At 38.0% G+C, this 11,250-nt stretch overlaps 1 pseudogene; it reads right to left on the bottom strand.

The window, feature by feature from the left end:
• Positions 1-9,645: 9,645 nt before the first annotated feature.
• LOC149239338 (transcription factor MYB77-like) lies at positions 9,646-10,718 on the bottom strand (annotated as a pseudogene).
• Between the last annotated feature and the right edge of the window lie 532 nt (positions 10,719-11,250).

Below are 11,250 nucleotides of genomic sequence, written 5' to 3'. Positions count from 1 at the left end.
TTCTTTGCTTTCATAAATTTTTATTTTATGCATTCTAGATCAAACCTGGTCTCCTTTTAAGGTGCTTTGCAGACCCACTCACCTTCTTTGAGTTGCTTCCCCTTATACTCACTAGTTGTCACTCCACTCTGCAATACAATATTTACCTTGGGGTCTTCCTCGTGAGGCTCAACCCTCATCATCTGCAGGTTTTGAGTTGGTTGTTGAGGCTGCGCCCCCCTCTCACGTATCTTGGCTAACAAAATAGAGAAATCCTTCGTCGTGTGGTCAAGCTGAGTATAGTAGCGGCATGATAGTCGCGTCAGATTCAGGCAGTTTCGTGCGTAGTGTTCTGGTCCTCCACAATTGTAACAAATAATCTGCCCTCGACCTCTACCATGTCCTCCTCCACCTTGACCTTGGGTACACCCCTGATACTTGCCTCACACTTCTCCAACACCTTGGTCTGGAGGTCGCATTTCTACCAGCACCTTGTATGTAGCTGTCCTATCCATCATTAATTCATAACTTTGGCAATTGTGCTCATCATGACCCACAAATTGACAAAAGTTGCAGAAGATATGTTGTAGTGTTTGTACTAATTTCTGCAGCAAATGGCAATTGTCTATTGCATGTTTCCTAGCTATCAGACAGATAGCACGCCATAGCATGGGCCCTGTACTTGGCCCTGTTGTAGCTTCCGGCCTCAGAGGCATTGGTCCCCTTGATGCAACATAATTTGTGAAAATAGGACAATGATCTTTGTCATGCCCTTGGATTTTTTACTTTAGGCACCATGCTTCTTTGCGTGCCTCTGGCCGAGTTGTTATGTCTTTCTTCAGACTTTGCATTAAGAGGCAAAGGTTCTACAACTGTGTGTGAATCTACTGAACCCCCATATTAACATCCTACATTGGTGTCTCATGTAATCTCATCTTGATTTCCAAAGCTTCCGCCTGGGTCCCAATCTTCTGTTGTGATAGCACAACCCTTAGGTGAGGTAGGAGTGAGGCCACAAACCATTTGCGGTGCTACCCATCAGTCATATTCATGTTGGCTTCATGGATCATACACTTCAATATTTGCTCCAAATTCCAAGGCGTCTCCCTAGGATTCATCATGATCTCCTTAAATCCCACAATCGATTGCAACTCAGACTTAGGTCTACAAAATTCCTTATTCAGCACAGTCTGGATATCGGTCAACGCAGATGTCAGATTATTAGTATAGTACTTAATGTACCATGTTAGTACGCAGTTCTGCAAAGCACTAACCAATGTTGTACCCTCAGCTTCCCACACAGCCTTCGCAATGAACCAAAACTCGTCTGGATCTTCATTTCCTACACCCTTGAACACAAGTAGCTTTATGGAGTTCGCCATGTTGAATGGTGGTGGAGGTGGCAGCGGTGTGGGTGAGGGGGTAAGCGGTGGAGGTGAGGATGGAGGAGGTGCAGGTATTCACAGGAATCCTTGTCTTATCAACTAAATAGTGCTCAGCGGAGAAGCATGTGCTACTCCTTCATCGTCACTCAGAATAGGCTCAATCAGTGGGCTATATCCAGGGCCTTTTCTTACTCATCCCTGAAAGTCTTTGCACTTCATGTAGCCCCAAACATCAAGGTAACTGCATAACCTAATTTTCACACAAGAGAATCTTAATCCAAGTATTTAATGATTTTAAATACTTACCTCATAGCCCCTTGAAGAAGCGGTGCTCCACTTCACTGTAACTAACCGAAGTATCGACCGCGAACTCTGTCACAAACCCTCCTATGATACAGTCGATCCAATGATCAACAATGTGTGCACTCTTATCTTTAGAGGCTTCCAATTTCTGCACTAACTCCAGGGTCCAAACAATCGTACCGTCAAGCCTCCACCTCCCTTGGCCATCTGCCAAATTCTCGATCCAATCGTATAATTCAACCGAGAAGGAAAAGAAGAAGATTTCATGTATCTCTATATACATATATCTGTCCAACCACTGTTCTTTCGTCAATTTCTGATTCTTGTTTTCTTGCGCCATGAATTCATGGACCTTCCTATCCAACCAGTCTTCAATCTCCTTCTTAGTTGGATTCCAATGATGCAACATCACACATCTCGTTATGCATATTCGGATTCTGGCAATGACACCATTTGTTGGCTTGATGGGCCCTAACCCAGGTTCAATGTTAAGTAGCCAAGCAAATCCCTACACTACTAGCCCTTTTGTCATCAATCCATGGAGCGCGAACTAAAGTCTGACCCGAAGCAATATGGGGGGATGCAGGAACCAAGTTTCTACACCCTAAGATGGTTGTGATGTCAGTTATTTTCCCTAACCTTCCTTCATGCAGATCAATAAGCCCTTTAGGGCTTATCAAAGTACTTCTCTTATTCGTCCTCGAAGCCTCTGCAAAAGTCTCTAGTCGTCCTTTACGGGCCCTAAATAGATAGATTAGGCACTTACACACCTTTGTAATTACTCTTGCTTCTACATCTACCCAAATTCACTTAAGTATTGGTTACTTTAACATGCAATTATGGTTATCTTCATGTAAACATATATCTCTACTTGTGGAGATATAAGACAGAGAAACATATAGACTCGCGCATCAGAGTAGCATTAAAAAACAAACCTGGTATTCGACATAACATAATCACATGCAATGAAAAAAAGTAAAATACACAGGTAATTTCAGAATACTCCTCTTGATTATTGATTCAAAGATCCAGTACAGACTCTGACTACCCTGTACACACAACTACAGGGGTCTGCGGACTTCTACCCTAGGCCTCTACGCACTCAGATTCAGAGCCTCTTCCTATGCTAAGACTCTTCGCTCTTAGCTCTCACAGACCCATTAGAAACTCAGACTTCTACCAAAAACTTATGAACTGAACTATCTTAGACTCCTCTAAGGCCTCCTTTTTATACAATCCCATGGTCCACGGACCATGGGTAGATCTCTAAAGCTGACATGACTTATACAAAAGAATTCCAGGAAACCCATAGTAACCCTTTACATCTTCGCGCTCTCTGGCCACAAAATGTGGATACTTCACATACTTTACACAAAACTTGGGCCTTTAGCCCCAAAACTTGGGCTTTTAACCCCAAAATTGACCCTAGGGGACCCGTTCCCAACGACAACTTTGAGAATTTGAGGTAGTGACTAACTACCACTCCTATCCTAAAACTACTTGATCCAAAAAAAGGCTTTGTTGTTTGTATGGATGCTTGCAAAGAAGGTTTGGGAGGTCTTATGATGCAATATGAAGATGTAACCAATTATGAGTCTAGAAAGCTCAAATTTCATGAGAGGAATTATCCTACACATGATTTAAAATTTCCATCTATAATACATGCTTTAAATATGTGGAGACATTACTTGATTGGGAGGAAGTTTTAGTTAAGGAAAATCAATGTAAATCTTAAATATATTTTTGATCAGCCTAATCTAAATGGACGACAAGCTAGATGGTTAGCCTTATTAGTGAGTATGATTTTGAAATTGTGCACATTAAAGACAAAGAAAATAAAATTGTTGATGTCTTGAGTAGAAAAATACATCATATTTGCATACTTTCATCAGATAATTAGCAAACAAAATTGATTAAAATGATAAAAACAATAGCAAAATTATATGAGGAGTATCTATAGATCAAAAGGAAGTTGTTGGAAATTGAACAATTAAGTGAAAATGAGACTTATTTTTATCTAAATAATGCATATTTTTTATTGTTTAAAGCCATAATTTACTTTCCAAATGACCTAGGATTAAAATTTTTTATGTCAGATGAATTAAATAAAAGTATCACAATAGGTCACCCTGGGTATCAAAAGTCGATAATTGTGTTAAGTAGAGATTATTAGTTTCCAAGAATGAAGTTTGAAGCAGCAAAATACATGGCTAGATATTTGGAATGCCAACAAGAAAAGGAATCTAACCAACACCCAACAGGTTTACTGCAACAATTTCCAATTCCATAATCAAAATCGGAAACCATATCCATGGATTTTATTATTGGTTTTCCAAAAAACAAGAAAATAGCATGATTCAATAAAGGTAGTGGTAGATAATCATAGTAAAACTGCACACTTTATTCTTGTTAAGTGTACTTTCAAATCTATCAACATAGCATAAATATTAATGAAGGAAATATTTAGGCTTCACAGTATACCCAAAATGGTAATTTTAGACTGCGATGCCAAATTTACTTCAAAATTTTTGAAGGTATTGTTTGAAGGAATGGGAAAAGAGCCAAACTTTAGTACAACTTATCACCCTCAAACTGATGGAAAAACAAAAAGAATTAACTAGATCTTAGAAGACATGTTGAGAATGTATGTTATGGAAAAACAAACCAAATGGGAAGATTACTTTCACATGGTTGAGTATGCTTATAATTATGGGTACCAAACTTCTTTAAACATGGGTCCCTTTGAAATACTCTATGGAAGAAAATGCAAGGCACGTCTAAGTTGGGATCATCCTAAAGATCGATTAGTGTTGGGTCTAGACATGTTAAAGGAGATGGAAGAGGTGGTTAAATAGATTAGACATAACTTGAAATAAAATAAGAACATAAAAATAGGTATGCATATTTAGAAAGAATACCAAGAGGGTTTAGTGTGGGAAATCATGTATATTTGAAAGTGAAACTCAAGAAGAGCACACTTAGACATAGCATTTGTGCTAAGTTATCACCTAGATCTTGTCAACCTTTGAAGTCCTATCCAGAATTGGACCTATTTCTTATCAACTTTCCCTTCCAGCAAACATAAAATTCATAATGTTTTTCATGTGCCTTTTTTCAAAAATCATGTTCATGATCTGACTCACATCATTGATTGGAATGTTTTATAGGTGGAACTAGAGGGAGAGTTCCTAAAAGAACAATTGTGTATTCTAGACCAAAGAGTAGCCACACTCCCGAATAGAGATATAGTGCAGCTAAAGGCTCAACGGAAACATTTCAGTCTAGATGAGGAAACTTGGGAGTTGGAGGATGCTTTCAAAGAATCATATCCCTCTCTATTTTGACGAAAATTAGAATGTGTTTCCAAAATAATATTGATTAGACATCGATATGGTGTCAAAATTAAATGGGTGAGGATGTGATATGCTTTGGATTGATACTTTATGTAATCAAAGTATGTATATGTGTGTTTCAATATAAATGTATTAGTTCAAAAGACATTTAAAATTTTTAATTATCAAAAAATTTATTACTAATAATAACAGGTTGTAATTTGTAATTATGATGTTTTATTTTGTAAATAAATAAAATATGGAAAATTAGTTTTTGAGTACAAATGGTTGAAAGAGATGAGGCTGCAAATGATTATGGAATATTCATTGCCCATCAATAATTCCAATGCATATAATATGGATGATTATATTTAATTGAGAAAATTTGATATTGGCTTATTAATTGTTTCCTAGAAGACATGGAAATGTCTTCAGGAGTGGGAAAAAGAAGCTCGTTAATGAGTTAATAACTTCCTGCCACCTATCGGTGAGGTGGAGACAATTATTAATCACCAAAAGAGTGGTAGATGAGAATTGGATAAAAATATTATGTTTTCTTAAGTTTGTCTCATTCTAAGAGAAGAGGACACTAGAGAGAACTAAGAAATAAACACTGAAGGAATTTGAAAGCCTAGTATGCTTGGGGGTACATTAGCTATTTTATAGTGTCAAGATTGGGAGGAGCCAAGTACTTGACTATTAACTTTCCACAAAAATTGTTTCGAGTTAGTATCTCTAACTTCTGTATTCAATTTATTGCCGAGAGAAAAGAATCAGGTTATGTGTTATACTTAGTATTTATACAATGGAAGAAAGAGAAAAGAAAATTGATTATTATTTGAAGTTTAAAATGCTATGTTTCATTTATTTACTTTGTACATTGTAAATTAAATAGTAAACACGATTTGGAAAAAGGAAAATACACTATTATATTTTATTTGAAAGTTTGTATAGAAAAATGAAAGAACAAAATAAAATGGTCTATGTTATAGAGTATGACTTCTTAGAATAGAAACTTTTTTTATAGTGCTAGCTAGAAGTGGAATTTACCGAGTAGAAAGAAAAATATGAAGGCAAATGTAAGTGTGGGTATATATTTATATATATTAGACTAGGTATAAATATCTAAAGAATCATTTATTATGATAAATAAATTACCTACATGTGTCAATGTTTCTTTTATAAAATATACATAATTGTTTATACATGTTTATAGGTATTAGACCAAGTATGGTCATTTATAGAATAATTCTCTGTGAAACAATAAGAGAAAATCATATTAGGAAACTTGTATATATATATATATAACAAACCCTAGTTGATTTTCCATGTAAAAAATATAAGACCAAGGTCTTGGGACACGTATTCCAAGTTGAATGTTTGGAAAAACATCCTAGTGGGTGTCACTTTGGTTTATTGATGGCTAAGGTAATTGGAAAAGGAAAAGAGGCATTAGTTATCATTTTATTTATGAAATAAAGGAAAATAGGAGAAAATGAAGGTGAAAGGTCAAAGATTTTCATGAGAGGGAAATTGAAGAAAAATTGAATGAAAATGAAGAAAATAGAAGCCTCAATGATAAAAATGCTTATGAGAATCAATTCACAAACATTTGTCAGTTTAGCTTTCGAGCTCTCCTCTATTCTCTCATTCTCTCATACTATTGCACACTTATAGGATTCTTGGAGCATGCTTGGATCACTCTAGTATTCACTTAGATTTGGAGAAAGAAGGCAAAGGAAAGTAGGAAAGTGCAAGCGAACAATTGGATCAACAACTACAGTTGGATTACTTTGCAGGTAACAGGTTGCATATATGATTTTGTTGCTAGTTTTATCATGCATGGTACATGCATGGGATTTCTTGGTTATGTGTTGTCACTAGAATGGATATTTTCCTATATTTATAGTGGTTTTAGCCTAGCCTTGCCATTCCTGGATAGCCATGGTGTTGTGGGGTTTTTTTCCACATTGATTTTTGATTGGTGCTCAGGTTCCTTACGGATATGGATTGAGGTACTAGTTCTTGGAGTTGTTGGTTGGAACAAATTCTTTGGAAGCCCTGGAACAACTTGGGTTGAGTTACTAGTCCTAGAGCCTAGGTTGGGAAAAATGCTTTGGACCCTTGGGGGGTTCAGTTATTGGAACCTGGAGTTGGGTTGGACAAATGCTCTAGAGTCCTAGAAGGTTGTGGGTTGATTTATTAGTTCCTGGAGCTGCAGTTGGAAAAAATGATCTAGAGCCCTGGACAGGTTGGGTACAGACCGATCTCATTGGTGTTAGTGATGTCCAATCATGAGGTGGAATCATTGGCTTAGGGTTGAGGTGGTTTGTCCTCTAGAAGCCCTAGTTTGCTTTTTGTTTGGCTTATTCCATGAGATCCCACATTCATTCTTTGAATATGGTGTGGGGATGATTGGATGAAAGAAATATTTGGTTCAATCCAATCTATGGTAAGGTGGTAGGTGGAATTCCTTGACTTGGTTGGAATTTTCATATGTTAATATGAGGTATCTAGTGTGATCTATGAGAATATGTATTAATTATGTTGGTTATATTCTAGTTGAGTTTCCATGGTTTATATGATGTATATTGTGTATGGCTCTTGACATGTTTGATGAATGCATGGACTAATAAGTGTTGTTGCAGCTATGTGGAGAGGTCATAACCTTTTTTATCATTCTTAGGTGAATCTCTAGCTATTATGATCAAATATCTATTCATGACATGTATCTTACATGTTCACCATATGTTTGACGAAATGATTGTGATGGTTAACTCTGGTTAGGTCGAGTCTTTGATCATGTCTTGTATGAATGGCTTTGTCTTGATGTCAATTATCACTCTGGAAAGTCTCACTAAGTTTTGGGCAGTGGTCTGGAGGTTGATTGAGAATATAGCCTCATAATCAGGTACTACTACCTATGAAATGAAAAATTTGGGTGTGGCTAGGGACCCAGGTCATAGAAAAGGGTGTCCAAATCAAGTTTTGGCCACTTGGGGTGGTTAGTCAGCCTCTGAGTGACCTATAGCCCCTGTAGGATGTTATGATATGTTATTTGTTCTTCCGCAGTCGATCCCACTTACTTAATGTGACCTACGAGGTCAAGTCATGTTATAGTAGCTCCTCCTCTCATGTTTACCCTAGCAGGCCGGTGAAACTGGATAGATATGTGAGGGGTGTTTATAAAATGGCATCATAGCCTGGTTCAATGATCTGGATATTGGGGAGGGCCCCAAGATCTAAGTAATTTATACAACAAGAAAAGAAAAAAAATAACCCAAACCAGAAAACTAAATCATGAACCAACTTTTAGTAGATTAGAAAATGAAAGTTGCAACTACATTGTGCTAGACAATCTCCTCTTACAAAAAGAGGCTCATTATTTATAACATTTTTTTAGTTACATTGCCATGGGTGGAAAAATACCATGGTTAGATTTCCATTCGAATCATTACCATGGGTGGAAAAATACCATGGTTAGATTTCCATTCGAATCATTACCATGGGTAAATACCATGTACGTATTTCCATTCAGATCATTCATCCGTCCTTAGGAAGAAATGGTCCCCATTGCGTGAAGTTCCCTGTGGAGAAGCTTTTGTCAAAGATGAGTTGTGGATGACCAATTGTTGTCAAAGACAAGGTTTTTTCATCATTAACCCATAACTAATGGTTTGTGGATGACCTGTAACCATGATGCACCAATATCCGAGGATAGAGATACCCTGTAATGCTTATGAGTCAACTGTGATATTTTCAATGTGTAGCCAAGAAAATGGATTTCGTTGGCAATGGTTTTGCATGGTAACCCATAACCATGTTGGAGGAAGAGCCAAAGATAGAGATACCATGTAATGTTGGTGGGCAACTATGATTTGGATAGCATGTGGCCGAGAAAATGGACTTCGTTGGAAAAGGGTTTTATGTAGTTGACCCATAACCATGATGAACAAAGAGTCGAGGATAGAAATACCTTGTAATGTTGGTAGGCCAATTGTGAGGTAGAAAGTGTGTGGTCAAGAAAATAGGCTTCATTGGAAAAGGGTTTTGTGTGGTTGACCCATAAACATAATGAATGAGGGTTCGAGGATAGAGATACCCTGTAATGGACCTCGTGATCACTTATCGACCTATCCGGTAGAGATCTGGTGGCTTATCTTTGTATATTCTCACCATCCAATGAGATGTTGTAAAGACGTCATCCAAGTAATCAAGTTTCACATTTTTTAGTCCCATGGTTGTGAGTTGATAGGCCCACCATGACATTTCCTTGGCATTAGAAGGGGTACTTTGTCGCAACCAAAAATATGCTTCAAGATAGTACTAAAAGATAACCTTATCACCATAAACACCCCTAGCTACTAGAATCATCTAGAAATAATGAGTCATGAACCACTATTTTCACCATCTCATGTAAAATATTCTCCATCCTCCACCAATTTTCCAAGAATGCATAAGAAAAATAAGTTGCTAGAAAGGTGGCTCCATTTAACATGACAACAAATAATTGTAATGAGATGGTACCATTTAAGAAAGTCGTGATAAGGATAGAGGCATCTAATTGGAAAACTTTGTAACCAATGATCCACCATATAGATTTCAATGTTGAGAAGTAGAAGCCAAAATATCACTCTGATAGATTTCTATCTTCTTGGCTTAATTGAACCTAGGGCATTGGAGTTAGAGACATGAAATCCCATAGGAGGAGGAGGAGAGGCCACACAACCCTTGAAATTTATGTTGTTGTTGCTGCGGTACTAAATTGAAGACATGTAATCACATACTTCTTTGGCCACCATCTCTTGCATTACTGCCAATAAACCAGAGGAGCCCAGGGTTTCAGGAATTATCCCATGTGAACGAGTGGGGGCTAGAAAAGGGGTATAAACCTTAGTGAATGTGGTGTTTATGGAAAATTTCATCCATTCCATGGCTTCTTCGACCTTGATGTATCCAAGCGGAGTGGAAGGAGAAGAAGTGACAGGCGAGGGCAGGGCATTGGGAGTAATGCTAGGTCTTGTAGGGGCTTCAGTGTTGAGCAATGATAGACAAAGAGAAGTCGATGGGTCAGCCCTTGAAAAAGAGGCCTCATGGTGATTTATGTCTAAATTGGGTTCACTAGTTAGTGCCAAAGGAGATACATGAGGCACTAGTTTATAGAAATGCGGGGAGCCAAATACCAGACTAGAGTCGCTATGATCCAAGGTCGAGGAGGTGGTAGGCTCTGTGTTCATGTTGTTATTAGGGTCTCAAGGTTGAGCTTATTAAATTTATGGCTGGCATCGAGTTCTTCACTCAATTTCTGCTTTCGAAAGTTGTTAGTGTCACTGGAGATTTCGTCATTGATGACGAGGGTGTCCTGACGTTGGAAATTCCTCCTGAGAGTGGAGTTCTAGTGGTTCTTGATAGCATTATCATTTCTCTCACTGAACATGCATCAATCATGGCCCATTCTTTTGTTGTGTTGTGTGTGGGATCTCACAATAGTGGCATCCTCTCCCGGAGTGAAGGGGTGGTGCTCGACTTGGGGGCTCAGCTAGTTGCACCTTCAGAGCCTGCAGGACTTTCCAGATCAGTCGAGGATCACTTTGTTGATCAAGGATCATTTGCATGGCTCATATTTATGGATAAAATTTTGTAGTGTTGCATCCTCCTCGGAACTCCAAGGCTCCTTGATCCGATCAGGTTCATCATGGCCCAGAGATTTTCCTTTCATCCATGCCATTAGATTAGAGAGCTTAAACCATTAAGCCCCAATAAAATGTGATCAGATCACAACAACAGATCAAGGATTGAATCTTAGAAATCCCATTCTAAAGGGAATTTCAGCTCGTGATGATTGTTTAGAGCCTAAGGGGACTTTTTGCAAAATGAATGGGAGTACAAGAAGGGGCATTGTGTTTTACCTTCTTGGTCTTGCTAGTCCTGGGCTTAGGGCTAGCAGCAGGCATTATAGACTTGGTGGATGCAGGCATTGGAGTAGTTGCTAATACCACACCCTTATCACCAAGCACTAAATTTATCTCAGAAGTAGCAATGCAAAACCATAATACATAAATAAGCCATTCCATTCCATTAACACCTTCATCACCATGGTATTTATGGTGGTGACAAGGATATTGTAACACAGTTGTGTGGTGAAGCCAAAACGTGTGATGAGAAAAACTACTGCCATTATGGATCGATTTCTACCATGATTCCACAAATGTTTGCATGAAGAATTATGAGAAGATCTGAGAACTTCCAGT

Source organism: Pinus tabuliformis, chromosome 8, assembly GCF_031772625.1.
Source record: "Pinus tabuliformis cultivar Carrire ecotype Pingquan chromosome 8, CPIR1, whole genome shotgun sequence".
Lineage (NCBI taxonomy): Eukaryota > Viridiplantae > Streptophyta > Pinopsida > Pinales > Pinaceae > Pinus > Pinus tabuliformis.
This window is presented reverse-complemented; position numbering and strand designations above follow the sequence as displayed.